The following is a 14,496-nucleotide window of genomic DNA, read 5'->3' on the forward strand; positions in this document are numbered from 1 at the left end:
TCATCTCCCTCCCTGGCGTCTTCTGAACTCTTTTTAAAACACACAAAAAACAAATAGCAGCACAGGTTTCCCTAGGCTTGCGTGACCTGAAGCTCAGTCAAAATGAACCTACATTTTAAACCATACCTTTGTACTAAACTCATGTTGACAACCACTAAATTCTTTCCGTTGCTCTGCACAGAAACTTACAACAACAAAAAAAGATTCATTTCTCTCCCTGCCCCCCAACCCCAAACTCTGCCCATTTAAGAAGCTTGGCTAAACAATCCACCAGGTGGGGGGAAAGCTTTTCTATGTGGGCAGCTCAGTTTCTGGAGCCCCTACCTTGGTAATTAGATTAACAGGCAAAATGTGAATAGCACAGACCACAACGGTCCCCTCTCCCTTCAAGCTTTATACCATTTAGTGCACATAACCCAGAGAAAAATATCTTGAATGGTGGCAGAAAAAAATATGAATTTGTGAACTATGCTAAAAATGGAAATGAGAGAGGATGAAAACAAAGCCAGCTTTATTTGTTAAAAAGCAACCCCAACTGATTGTAGTACTTGGTTTTTTGAGAAAAGGGCAGAAATTATATGTGACATTGAACTTGTGCTGTTGGTATGTTTGTCAGCTCTGTAGTTAATTAGCTTAAATATTTCTTTAACTTCTTTTAGCTTCTCTAAAATAGAGGACAGTGACCCTACAGCAACGCTTGTGTTTCTGAATGGATGAAGGCAGGGATACCTTCTGTAACCACCATCCCTCTAGAGGCTCTGAATTTGAGAAACCCTTTAAAACACATTCTAACTAAATACGTATAGTAAGAAGCTACTCACTTTGAGAATAAGAGAAAGCAAAATAAGTAGTAAGAATTGAAATACATGAACGTTGCCTCAGAACACCTACCTACAAGGAAAGTTATTGGTTTTGCCAAATACCATTCATATATTTTTCAAAGCAGCTTGCTTTCTGTTTATGCCAGCGGCGAACACCTCTGTTTTCATATCAAATAGACTTCCATTTAAAAGTTAAAGAGGCATTGAGTAAACATGTTAGCTTTTGGTAATTCATTTTCACTAAAAGAGACACTGTCTTTTTCTTTCACCCAAACACTGGTGCCTTTGCCCAAATGTCTAAAATTTGCTGCTTATTGTCTGCCAAGTACAGATTTAGTGACTCCTCAAGAATGCTGTTTCATACCATAGTTTTACTTAAAAATAAGTGCAACTGCTTTGTTCCCTTCCTTTGGTCTGACTGGTCACCATTCACTCAACAAACACTCCTTCCGTATCTACTGAGTAGGAGATGTGCCCACAGCGGCAGGCTCTCAGTAGCATTCAGGGTGACCTGTGTGGTTAAAATCCTCACTCCACATTCTTCCTTTACCTACAATTTGGGACCACAGGAACCTTCTCCTGCAAGCTTCTCCCTCCTCAATCCTGCCCCTTAACAGGAAATATCTGGGAGACTTAGTGCATGAGCTTAGGGGACTCAGCCTCCTCAATGCTATTGCCTTCTTCATGTGACAAAGGCTCCCAAGCTACCCTAATGGACCCCCTTGCCCCCTAAGTTCCCAGATTGCTCTTCAGCCCCTTCCCAGATCACCTGCCTGCCCAGAACCACAAATGCTCCAAACATAGGGCGTGCCTTCCTCTAACCCACTAGTCTTCAACCGGGGCCAGTTTGGCAGTGTCTGGAGACATTTTTCTCTAGGAGGGAGGGGGGGGAGTATGCTACAGGCATCTAATGGGTAGAGGCTAGCAATTCTGCTAAACCTCCTGCAGTGTACCACACATTCCCCCACAACAAAAACTGAAGTTCAGAAATCTTTAATCAGTTCGCTCCCTAATTCCATAAACAGCATAGGCGACAGGGTAGGAACACAGACTTTGGGTCAGACCACCCTGGTCCAAATCTGCCTCTGCCACTAAATTAACTACATGATGCCCTGCAAGCTACTTTACATTTTTGAGCCTCAGTTTCTTTGTCTGTAAAATGGACTTGTTATGAGGAGACAAGGATATAATATATATATATAAAGCATTAGCACAGTACTCGCTGAACGGAAGGCATAATTATTGTTGCAATTGTATCATCATCCTTGGAAACGTATCCCAAGATCCAATCCCCTTGAGTCCCGTTATTTAATGGCAAACCTCTTTCCTATGAGCTTTCTCCCTGTAGTTCTCATAGTTCTCAAACCACAGATGCTACATGGAGCATGGGGTCTACCGCTCCTGCTGCCAGAGCCCTGGAAGGCATTATTAATTAATAGCAGAAAATTTCCCCAGGCCACCCAGAGTTGATCTTAGAATCCTTCTATACGTATCAATAGTAGCTTAAATGCAACTACTAATCAGCGAGATTCGGCACATGAACTGAAGTGTATTTGCCATCTTTCATTAATATGTTATCTCTTACTAACCAGAGGTTATCTCTTGCTAGAAATAGTGAGTTCCTTATCACCAGAAGTACTTAAGTAAGGCTACCATGAAAGGGGTTTTATTTTTAACATGCATGGGATTTTATGCATGTTCAGATAACCCTCTTAGCAGCCTGAGACCTGCATACCAGATCTGCAGCCCCTGTGCTCAAAATACAAGGCACAAGGAAGATGATTTGATGGGTACATTAGTCACGATAGGATAAATTCTCTGATAACCCCCAAATCATATAATAAAAGCTTATTTCTTACTCATGGCACAGTCCAATACAAGATGGGTGGCTCTCCTCCAAGCCATGACTCAGGGATCCAGGTTCATTACATGTTGTATCTCTGCCACCCCGACACGTGGCCTTCATGTCCCAATGGAAGGAAAAAAGAAAAAGGATTGTACTTGAGAGATTTTATATGCCAAGCCTGGAAGTAATATAGATTACTTCTGCCCACATCCCATTGCCCAGAACAGGGTCTATGGCTCCATCTAACTGTGAGGAAAGCTAGAAAATGTTGTCTGTGTCCTCATAAAGAGAAGAATGGGCATTGGTGAGCATTGGCAGTATCTGTGGTGGTCAGTAAAAATTTTTAAAAAACAGGAGTAAGACACAGTGGTAAAGGGCAGCTACCAGGACACATCCATGGGTCTAGCTTTGGGTAAGGCACATTTTATACACTTTGCTTTATTTAACATGTAGTAACAGACACTGTTTGTTGCCTATATAAAGCCACACACCTTTTCCTTTGCTAATCAGTATCTTCTTTGTTCAGAAATCTAACACCCATGTATTTCAGGAAGCTAGGTCCTTCCTATTTCCAGGAAGGTTACCCTAGATCAATTTAATTAAAAAATAGTAATTCCATTTTCTTTGCCAGTGACTGGCTTAGACATGAGCAACTGGCACTATCCTGGCCAATGAGACAGGAGTAGACATCCTCCAGGTGGGCTTTTGGAAAAGATTTTTTTTTCCTGCTGATAAAAGGAGAGAGAAGACAATAAACTGACTCTCCTTCTGCTAGATGTTGTCACCTGCATGTGATGTCTGGAGATGGGGCAGCCATTCGACACCATGAGGGAGCCAGCCAAAGAGGGTAACTCAACACATTAAGGATGGCAGAGGAGAGAGAAAGAACCTGGATTCTGATGATATCAATGAGACAATAAATTAATGGACTCTGGACCTGTTTTACTTCTGGAATTCTTGTTTTACGGAATAATAACTTTTCTTTGTAGTTTACTCTGGTTTTGGATGGGTCCTTTTGCTATTGCAGCCCAAATCATCCTAACTGATACGTATGTGTTAAGTGCTTTAGATATACACTCTCCAAAATGGAGCTAGTGGAGACCTAAGGTTCATCTACATCTATCTCCCTTTGTCAGAGCAGGGAACTAACAGCTCCTCTCACTCTGTATCCCTTGTCCTCACAAAGTTCACTTTTTTGAAATCTAATACCTACTTCTATGAATAAAGTAAGTGTTGGAACTCCTGCTTCTACTTCTTGAGAGGACTGTGAAGATTAAATGAGTTGATACATAAGCACTTCGAGCAGTACCTGAAATTCTGTAGATGCTAAATATGTGTTCATATCATCATTATTACTGTAGTAGTAGAAGTTTTTTTATTTTTAATTTTTATATAATTTTTAAGGTTACTTTCCATTTACAATTATTCAAAACATTGGCTATATTACCCATGTTGAGAACTTTTGATTTTTATAAACTAAGGTAAACTTTATCAGTTGCTATATGCCCTCTGAGTGTCAGTTTGGCCCATGAGTATAATGACCTGTTAATCGCTGTAATATTTCAAGGCAGAAGAGGGCTCCAGACCTAAAATTTAAACCTCAGACTAGTCTCATCTACCTTCAAAATCCCTAGAGTTTCTTCAGGGCCAGTACAGAATAATGGTTATGAACGTAAGTTCTAGGGTCAGATTGAGTTCCAAGCCTCGGCTCTGGTATTTATTAACTGTGTGTCAGGATTCAATCAGAGAAGCAGAACTAACAGGCAGTATACCATACACATATCAGGAGCAGGCTGGAATCCACAAACACAAGCTGGAACCCCACAAGAACAGACTGAAATCCATGTCAGTCTCTACTGCCTCTGACCTTGTTGGTGTGAATGTCCTGCAAAAGTCAACACCCTCCTTAAGGGGGGTAAACACAGGAGTCAGAGAAGCTGGGGAAAGTGGAGGACCAGCTGCCTCACACCAGTGACATAAGCCAGCTGGTCAGTGACAAACCAGCCACTGCTTCCTTCCACCCTCCAAATCTCTCAAGCCTGTTTAGCGGCCCACCCTAACTGGAGTCATGCTGCACAGGGAATTCTGAGAAACAGAGTTCAGCCTAGCCAGGCTGACACAATGCAAAGCCAACCTAGTTCTGTTGTTAAATTTCCCTAAGTTTCTGTACCTCCTCCTGTAGGTAAGTGGGGATAATAATAATATCTACCTCATGAGGCTGTTTTGAGGATTATTGTAAATCATACCTGGAAAATATTTAACACAGTACCAGGCTTATAGTAAGTTCTCAATAAAGCTAACTACCATTATCATTGCTGTTGCTATTATTATTGGTTTAAATGTCCTTCACTGACATTTTAAAAGGAAATCAGGTATAGGATTAGGATATTTAGTTTCTTGAGAGGAAAGGGTACTAAATTTCTTATGTGTCTAAATATAAGCCAGTCACTGTTCTAGGCAATAAACATTTTTCATAGTCTTTTAGGGTAAGTTTTATTATTACCATTTTAGATAAGGCAGTTGAAAAAACTAAGGAACAGAGAGGTTAAGTAACTGGGCCCAAAGTCACACAGCTAGTGAGTGACAATGTGTGCTCTCTCTTTATACAGTAAGTCCCCTACATACGAATGAGTTCCGTTCCGAGAGCATGTTCCAATTTGTTCGTAAGTCCAACAAAGTTAGCTTAGGTACCCAACTTACACAATTGGCTATATAGTACCGTACTGTAATAGGTTTATAATACTTTTCACACAAATAATACATAAAAAAAAAGAGCCCGTGAGCCACAACTACTGAGCCTGCGTGCTGCAACAACTGAAGCCCACGCGCCTACAGCCCGTGATCAGCAACAAGAGAAGTCACCACAATGAGAAGCCCACACACTGCAACGAAGAGTAGCCCCCGCTCACCGCAACTAGAGAAAGCCCGCGCGCAGCAACGAAGACCCAATGCAGCCAAAAATTAAAAAATAAAATAAAAAATAAAAAAATAAAAAGACCTTATAAAAAAAACCAGAAAAATAAAGAAAACATTTTTAATCTTACAGTACAGTACCTTGAAAAGTACAGTAGTACAGCACAACAGCTAGCATACAAGGACTGGCACTGAGTGAACAGGCAAGAAGAGTTACTGACTGGAGGAGGGAGAGGAGGTGGGAGATGGTAGAGCTGAAGGATCGTAAGCAATTAGGAGGCAGAGGGCAAGCTGCAGTTTCACTCACGTCAGATGTTGATGGAACACACGTTCGCATTTTTGAAAGTTTGCAACTTTAAGGTTTGTATGTAGGGGACTTACTGTATATGTATAAATATAGATATAGATATAGATATATTGCCAAGAAGAAAAAAATGCAGGGTGATTAAAACTGGGTGATGAGAAAGTAGCATTTAAACTGCAGTTTGAAGGATGAGCAGGAGTTAACCAAATGAAGCAAGCAGAGAGAAAAGCATATGCAAAGGTATGCTGGTGAGAAAGAGCCTGGCATCTTAGAGGAAGAGAGAAGAGTTGGGAGACAGGACTGTGGTAGAGGAGGGGAAGGGGGAGGGGGAGGGGCTGGCAGGGGCCCATTCCTACTTCATCCTAAGTGGAATGAGAAGATCCAAGATGGCACAAGCTCTGTCTGTTTTGTTCACTCCAGTGTTCCCAGACCTAGAACAGTGCCTGCTGGTACACGGTAGGACCTCAATCAATATTTGTTGATTGAAAGGAGAGGATGGGGCAATAAGAATTGACTTATGTTTTAAAATCTCTAGTTGCGGGGCTTCCCTGGTGGCGCAGTGGTTGAGAGTCTGCCTGCTAATGCAGGAGACGCGGATTCGAGCCCTGGTCTGGGAGGATCCCACGTGCTGTGGAGCAGCTGGGCCCGTGGGCCACAACTGCTGAGCCTGCGCGTCTGAAGCCTGTGCTCCGCAACAAGAGAGACTACGACAGTGAGAGGCCTGCGCACCGCGATGAAGAGTGGCCCCCACTTGCCGCAACTAGAGAAGGCCCTCGCACAGAGATGAAGACCCAACACAGCCATAAATTTAAAAAAAAAAAAAAAAATCTCTAGTTGCTGTAAAGTATGCATCTGGCCTCTCTTTGGTTCCTTCCAGTAACTTAGAACTCATTACTTACTTTCTTTCTCTTGGCAGGCCTTCGAGTACTTGAATATGACAGTCATATTCCTCTAGGTTTCCATTTCCCCAGGCCAACAGATTCAGTTCACATTCAGGAACTCTAGTCAACGCCGTCAAAAGAACTTCTGCAGTGATGGAAATGTTCTATATCTATGCCATCCAATATGGTAGCCACTAGCCCCATGTGGCTATTGAGCACTTAAATTGTGGCAAATGTGACTGAGGAACTAGATTTTAATTTTAATTTAAATTTTAAAATTTAATTTTTATTTAAATTATTTAAGTTTTATTTATTTAACTACTTTGAATTTGAATAGTTCCATGTGACTAGTGGCTACTGCATTGGACAGTGCAGCTCTAGTTCTACATTCTGACTTTTTTTCTGATAATAAATTGGATATCTCTGCATTTTCTCTGAGTCTTGCTTTCTTTAACTTCCTCTCCACCATAATTAACCAATTCTGATACCCATGTCTGTGTTGGCTTTCTGTCTCACGTCAACCAATTTAGTACCTAAGACCTAAGGATTAGCTGGCAGGCACCAGTTTTCAGAGCTGCAATTTTTTGCTTTCTGGACCACAGAATTCCTCTTAGTGATGAGTTCATTAACATATATATTTATGTATGTATATAAACATGTATAAAAAACACATATATTTATACCCCCTAAGTGAGGGCTGGGTGGGGATCTGCCAGTGGATTCATTATTTACACTGTGAAAATTAAATATTTACTTAATTTAATGCTGTGAGACCAAGAGTTAGTGTATATGTATTAATCGAGCTTGGTTCCTGTGCTATGGAATTTGACTCTCTGTTAAACATATTTAGTCAACTAAGCATATTCACCAGTAATATCTAATAATGACCAACAATGCCAACAGACCTCATCACCTAATCATTCAAATCAGCAAAGAGGACTGCCCTAGGAGATACAGATGAAGATCAGTCTTTTGACAAAATCTGGGAGCTTTCCCATCTGGTTACCATCTAGAGAACCAAACAGTATAAAACGAAGAGCTAATAATGATAAGACTTTAGACGAGGTTAGAAGAGAGATCAGTGAACTAAATACACTGAATTTCAAAGCAGGAAAGGTCCTTTGAAATGAGGCAGCAAAGTGCTCCCAAACTTGAAGGTTTTATCGCTCTGCACACATTCTCTGAATGCATGCTATGTGCCAGGCATTAGGACACAGAGCCAAAGGACATGGTGCCTACCCTTAAGAAGTTCATGGTCTACAGGGAAAACAAACATGTAAATTATTCCAATAGGTACAGTTGCCAGCAAATAAAAATTCAGAATATCCAGTTAAATTTGAATTTGTGATAAACAATGAGTAATTTCTTTAGTCTAAGTATATCCCACACAGCATTTGGGACATACTTATACTAAAATAATATTTGTTTATTTGAAATTCAAATGTAACTGTGCATCCAGTATTTTTATCTGGCAACTCTAAATACAGTGTAATAAATGCACTATTAAAGGTGAGTGTTAGGTACTACAAGAAAATATCCAACAGACATAGACCTCAGAGTACATGTCAAAGAAGGATCACAAAGGAGGTGAGGCTCAAGCCAAATCTTTCCCAACCAATGGAAGTTAGCCAGGTGAAAAGAATCCAAAAGGATCAGTGTGCACAAAGGCACTGGGGTTTGAGAGAGTGGGACATAATTAGGGAAGTGCATGTAGTTCAACAGGGGTAGAATAAGTAATAAGCAGAATTTCAATAACTGTCTGGGGGAAGAGCCAAAGTCAGAACCCAGAATAATGTTACCATCTAAGGGCTTAGCAGAGAAAAGAGAGTTCACAAATAGAGCAAGAAGGAACAGTCTGAGGAGGAAAAAGAAAACCATGAAGCCAAGAAGGGAGAGGTCCACAGTGACAAATGCTGTAGGCAGGCCACATAGAATTAGAGAAGATCATTGACTCTGCCAACAGGCCTGGCATCAATGACACTAACAAATCCATCTCAGTGGAATGTGGTGGCAGCAGGTTGAGAAAGGTCATGAAGGTGGCAAGAATAGGAGAAAGCAAGGTTAGATGTTGCTTTTCAAAAAAGTCTGGTTGTGAAAGAAGTACCATGCTTCGACCTGGACAAACAGGGAACTTGTGTGGGCCCTGAACTTCAGAAAGGGCCCCAGTCTGGCTCCTCTCCAGCTCCACCCATGTCCATGTGGCCAAAGGGACGTGCTCACCTAGAGCCTATATGCTCCCTTTTAGGCTCTGGAATTCTTTACCCAAGTGGAACCAAGCCTGTTTTCAAAGACTACATAAGCTTCTCCTAGGTCTATCTTCCCATGAGTGGACAATGTCACTAGTGTGCCCATCCCTAAACTTGAGGCATGCCCATCCCTAAACCTCTGGGTGTTTGGAGAGGGTGCAGGGGATATGGATGGATCTTGGATAAGTGGACTAGGTGTCCACACTCTTGGATGCATGGCCTTCATGATGTAGAATGCAGTCAGAGTGGGAAGTGGAGTAGGGTGGGCCACAGACTTCCATCTATAGCTTTGTCTCAGGCCTCACAAAAGTTAGAGGAAGTCTGTAAAAAGATGCAGTTAGAAATGGACATAAGGTCAAGACACGGTCCTTTTGAAATGAGCACAGTTTGAAAGAACCTGTGGTGAAGGGGGTATTGAAGCTATAGACAGAGAGGACAATGAAAAACAAGGTCCCTGTATCAGTCAGGAGTTCAGCAGCAAATATTTCCAATGAAGGAACCACTTACAGAAGCGCAGGTGAGGTTAAGGGAATAAACAAGGAATGTTAATGCACCCAAAGACTAGCAAAAGTGGAAAGCTATTATATCGCAGGGCCCAGTGAGCTTGGGAGCTGCAGCTACAGTTATTCACAGAAATGCAACAAAGCAAGAAGGGAGTGGGAGGGGGCTTCCCTGGTGGCGCAGTGGTTGAGAGTCTGCCTGCCAATGCAGGGGACGCGGGTTCGAGCCCTGGTCCGGGAGGATCCCACATGCTGCGGAGCAGCTAAGCCGACAAAGAGTAGCCCCGGCACACCGCAGCTAGAGAAAGCCCACGCACGGCAATTAAGACCCAACACAGCCAAAAATAAATGGATAAAATAAATAAATTTTAAAAAAAGAAGGGAGTGAGAGGAAGAAATACCCCAACTTTTCTCTCCTCCTATCCTTGAGTTGGTGCCATTGCCTCCCACTAACTGAAGCAAAGCAGAAGAAACCAACCAGCAGGGTATGCTGGTGTCAATGCATTTCCCTAGATGCATTTTGCCGGTCTCTTAGGATAAAAGAAGGGGGAGAAGGAGTAGGAGGTGGATTTGGAAGGGCAAACGGAGATTAAATAACTAACACTGTCCCCAAGGAGGCAGGAGAGGACCTGACTCGGTGGAGACGTGAATAGAATGGAGAGTAAGCCGGCAGGAAGGAAATGGAAGGCATTTCTGTCTGATTACTATCTTTTTCTCTCTGCAGTTAGAGGGAAAAGTTGATACTGGAGGAGGGTAAGCAGGCTAGGGAATGTTTTGATTTTCCTCCTGTAGACAGCAGCTGGCAGTTAGTCTTAAGGCCTTTGTGCAGTATAGGGAACACCCTAAAATAAGGCTATTTCCCCCCATCCCTTCCCCAAGTAAGAGGAATGTCACATTCTCTCATGCTTCCCTCTTGCTTCCCTACACTGACTAAGCAGAACTGCAGAGCAGGCAAAAGTCTTGGGGGACTTATCCTTCTCTCTTTCCTGCAATAACCTCTAAACCCATCTCAGCCTCAGGCAAAACAAACCTTCAGCAACTTAGAGCCCCATACACATCAGAATACTTCTCTCTCAAGTATTGACTCATGGTTCCAAACAGCCTCTCTCTCTGATAGGTCCCTCCTCTGACCAAATCAAGACTCACTTCCTGTTAGAAGAAAAATAATTTTTAAAATGAATTTTTACTACATTATAAAGAACTAGCAGTCTTACCTCTAATCCTCCCATGAGTAACTGGATTAGAAAAATACCTCTTTGTCCCAAAAGGGCACTCTCTACATTTCAAAGATGAGCTGAAGAATTTGGAATGTTTAGCCTCAGATGCTCCCTCCCCCCACCTCCCCCACCTTCTGCAACCAACTGGCTCTAGATCTAAAATGACTCCTCTTCCTTCTATGTCTGAAAACATGCCATCTGGTTTCTTTAACATGAAAAAGGAGAAGGTGAAACAAGATTCTGGTTTGGGAAACAGAATCTCAGTCCATAGGCAAAAGTCTTTTTCCCTTGTGGGTTCTTAAATGTTGGACAAGATTAAGGTTTAATATCGAGACAGCGAGCTCCCCAGAGATAGCATGAAAGACTGGTATAAATCTGGCAGCACCGACCTCACACAGCCACTGCACATAAACAAGACCAGTCTTCTCAGAATCCTCTATTCTTGAAGTGTGGGTGGCGGTCGTAGGTGGTGGTGTCCATTTCTCCAGGATCTGCCACCCAACTCGCTAGACTGCCAACTCCCTCTAGGGCCACCTCCAGCCCAACGCAAACCCAGCCTCGCTAAGAGGCACCTGCTACCCATCCCTGAGTCCTTGGGGGCTGAGAAGGTGGAATAGATATATTCCCTCTCTTCTCCCTCCCACCGTCGACAAAAGCCGGCTCTTTCAGGTCCAGAGAAAGAGCCTATGTGGTTTCCCACTCGGCGCCCCTCAAAGATTCTGGGACAGGAAACCAATAGTTTCAGCTTGAGACAAGGGGAAGGGGAACAAAGCTGGGGCGGGGGCAGGCGAGGAAGGGGTTCATGGGGGGAGAGGGGAGCGGGGAGCGCAAGGAGTAATTAAAGAGGCTGAAAAGCAACTCCCAGGACCAGGGGAGCGATGCAGGGAGCAACACCTCCTGTTTTACACCTGGCATCAGGCCACACCTCTTTGCGGGACCAGGACTGAAGAGAAGTCCGCCGCAGGGAGGGATGCGGGGCGGGATGCTGGGTGGGATGCGAGGGCCCAGCACCTAAGGGCTCCTAGTGGATCTTGAGACCCGAGGAGCAGGAGCCCAGTCGATCTGCACTGAAGCCTCCAGCTCACTCCGCGCTTCTTCCCTCCATTCAGGGCTCGCCCCTAGTACCCGGAAATGCAGTCTTTCAGGTCCTCCAGGTGGAGGCCAGACGCTGGGAGCTGCTGGGTTGGGACCCGCAGTGGGGCGACAAAGAGCAGAGAATTTTTAAACCTTAGAAGGTCAGACCTGAAAGGGCCCTTAGAGAGCTTTCTAGGGCCCTAGTCCCTTGTTTCCCACACAGGAACACTGAGGCCTGGGAGACAAGGACTTTCCCCAAATACACACAGTAAAGTGAAATGGATCCAAATGTGAGTTAAAAGGATATTTAACACTGCAGTCTTCGGAGAGCCAGTTAATCAAGGAAACGCAAAGGCAATTTACTTTTGGGAGGGGGGGCGGACATCAGCTTTGAAAAGAAGCATTATAAAATTAATTTCCGAGACAAGGAGGTGGGAGTGATGGAGAGCAAAAGCACTCAAGGCTCGGCTCACCAAAATTTAATTTTGATTATCTTGAATGGGCTCAGATCGCCTTTGCCAACATCTCACGGTGCTAATATCACTGGGCGGCAGGGCCCAAGCAGCCAGTTAAAGTAAACTCCCACCAAGCCGGGCCTGCGCACAGCCCTGCTCTAAAGACACCCTCTTTCTTCGGGTTAAAAAAAAAAAAAAAAAAAAGAAAAAAACCCACAAAAAACCCACAAAAAAACACAACACACAGTTAACCACCTGTCAGGGCTGAGGACACAATGAGGCGCTTCGAAAAAGAGCTTTTCATGCATGCGTAATATATTTGTTCAGCTATTCACTTAATGAAGCTGATAAATGTGATGCAAGACAATAGTCAAGTTAATCTATTTAGTAAAATGTTTTTGAGACTTTCAGGCTACGTTAAGGAGGGGCGCTTTCAGCGACATTTTCATTTAAATGCGCTCCTCTCCCCTCTTAGGCTGCACAAGGGGGCTCAGGCAATCTATGTGAATATAATTTCTTATAAATGTGTCTTTAATGGGTTTAATTCACCCTTGCCAGCTGTTTTGGGGGCTATTTTGTAAGAGCAAAACAAACGTTTCAGGCTTGGAAAGCTAGTTAAAATTAGTTTCGGTCAGCAAGGCCAAGCTATATTTCCTGCAAACCATCTGCTTGATTGGCACAATAGAAGGATTTTCAAGGAAAAAGGGGGGAGTGAGCGTGAAAGGAATGAGCGGTGCGGGGAGATGCTAGAAAGGGCTGGGGCGGCCGGTAGCTCCCTGTGGCCTATTCTGAAGGTGAACCCCTTAGAGGTGTCTTAATAGAGCGGCTCGCCTAAAGAGCTGGGGCTGTAGGAAAGCTCTTACAGCCCGAGCCGCGCTGCCCTCCTCCTTTGCCTCGCGCATCAGCTCCCTCTTTTTCCCTGGGACGGCAGAAGCCAGGAGGCGGGTGCTAATTCCGACGCCACCGCCACCCTGCAGCCTGCCAAACTTTCAAAGCATTCTCTGTTGGCGGCTCCGGTCGGAAGCGCCACAGCCTGGGGGTTTGAACCCTTGCAAAGTGCGACCCTGGGGTCCCAGTCTTCCCGAACTTAAGTTCGTTATCTTTTCTGAGGGCGAGGAATATATCAAGCCACTCTCTACTTTTCAGGCACTTCGCCTCCCCATGGGTGGCCTGCACTTACCCGGGGCAGGCGCCCACGCCTCGACCCACACTGGAGAGGGTGCGCCATGGCCAGACCCCGGCGCATCGGGCAGGGACCCGCCAGCTATCCAAGGCCCCGGGGGCGTGGCGGGGGGGGGGAAAGAAACCCCAGACGGGTTCCGGGAGCCCTTCCTGCCTTCCCAGGGAGGCTCCGGCGGCTTTGGCCTCGAAGGCCCCGGGAGCCTCGGCTGCCTCTACTGAGGCCTTCCCCCAGCGAGCAGCGGCGCCCACGGCACAGGCGAGGATCTTCACCCCAACCGGCGCCTCCGATTCTCTCTTTTCCCCTCCCGTCTTTTTTTCCCCTGAAAGAGAAATAGACAGAAAGCCCCGCTCTGGGAGAGAGGACGCTAGTGACTTCTCTGAAATAAACTTGAAGATAACGACATTACAATGAATGGCAGGACGAACAAAACCCCAAGGGCTCAGGTCAAACGGCATTAGTCACAGGTCTTAGCCGCAGCCGCCGGCTGAGCAGTCCCTTAGGCTATGGCGGAGTTTGAAAAGACGCGTTCAAGGAAATCACTTAAAAGTAAGATCCTTTCGTCCGATTTCTTGCTTCCTTAGGATTTATTTTGCCTTTTCACGGGCCGCCAGCCCTCGCCCCCGCCTTCACTCTTCCCCTTGGAAAAAGTCAAAAAGGCTATGGAGACGGACCGCTGGAGGCCAAGAACACGTGGATCGCAGCAAGGGGTTGACCCACCTTCCAAAAAATGTCAGGCCCCCCTTTTAAAAGAAGAGACATTAGCAGCAGTTAGTCTAGAGTGAGGCAGAATGGCCAGGGTGTGTGTGTGTGTGTAAGGGTGGGAGCCAAGGAGCGTGTCAATTGTCAAGATAGTAACTGTAAAAACTACACCCAGGGAAATACCTCAGCTGGAGAGGAGGTCTAGGGAAGGAGGTGGGGGGTCAGGAAGTGCCTTAGACTGGCTTTGAGTCCTTACCGCCCCTCAATACAAAACCCTGCAAATGTAGGCTCTATCTTCCAGTAGACTGCAGTCAAATGCTATACCCCTGAGCTACACCCCGACTTCCTTGATGGGAA

At 44.7% G+C, this 14,496-nt stretch overlaps 1 pseudogene across 1 annotated transcript in view; it reads right to left on the reverse strand.

The window, feature by feature from the left end:
- The window catches only part of LOC309605848 (protein artemis-like), a 60,832-nt pseudogene extending 46,937 nt beyond the window's left edge, over positions 1-13,895 (reverse strand). The window contains exon 1 of the transcript in view: positions 13,438-13,895. The product of the transcript in view is annotated as a protein artemis-like (transcript). The remainder of the gene's footprint in view (positions 1-13,437) is intronic.
- Positions 13,896-14,496: the final 601 nt, after the last annotated feature.

The sequence above is a fragment of the Balaenoptera borealis genome, assembly GCF_965194805.1.
Source record: "Balaenoptera borealis genome assembly, chromosome: 11".
NCBI classification, from domain to species: Eukaryota; Metazoa; Chordata; class Mammalia; order Artiodactyla; family Balaenopteridae; genus Balaenoptera; species Balaenoptera borealis.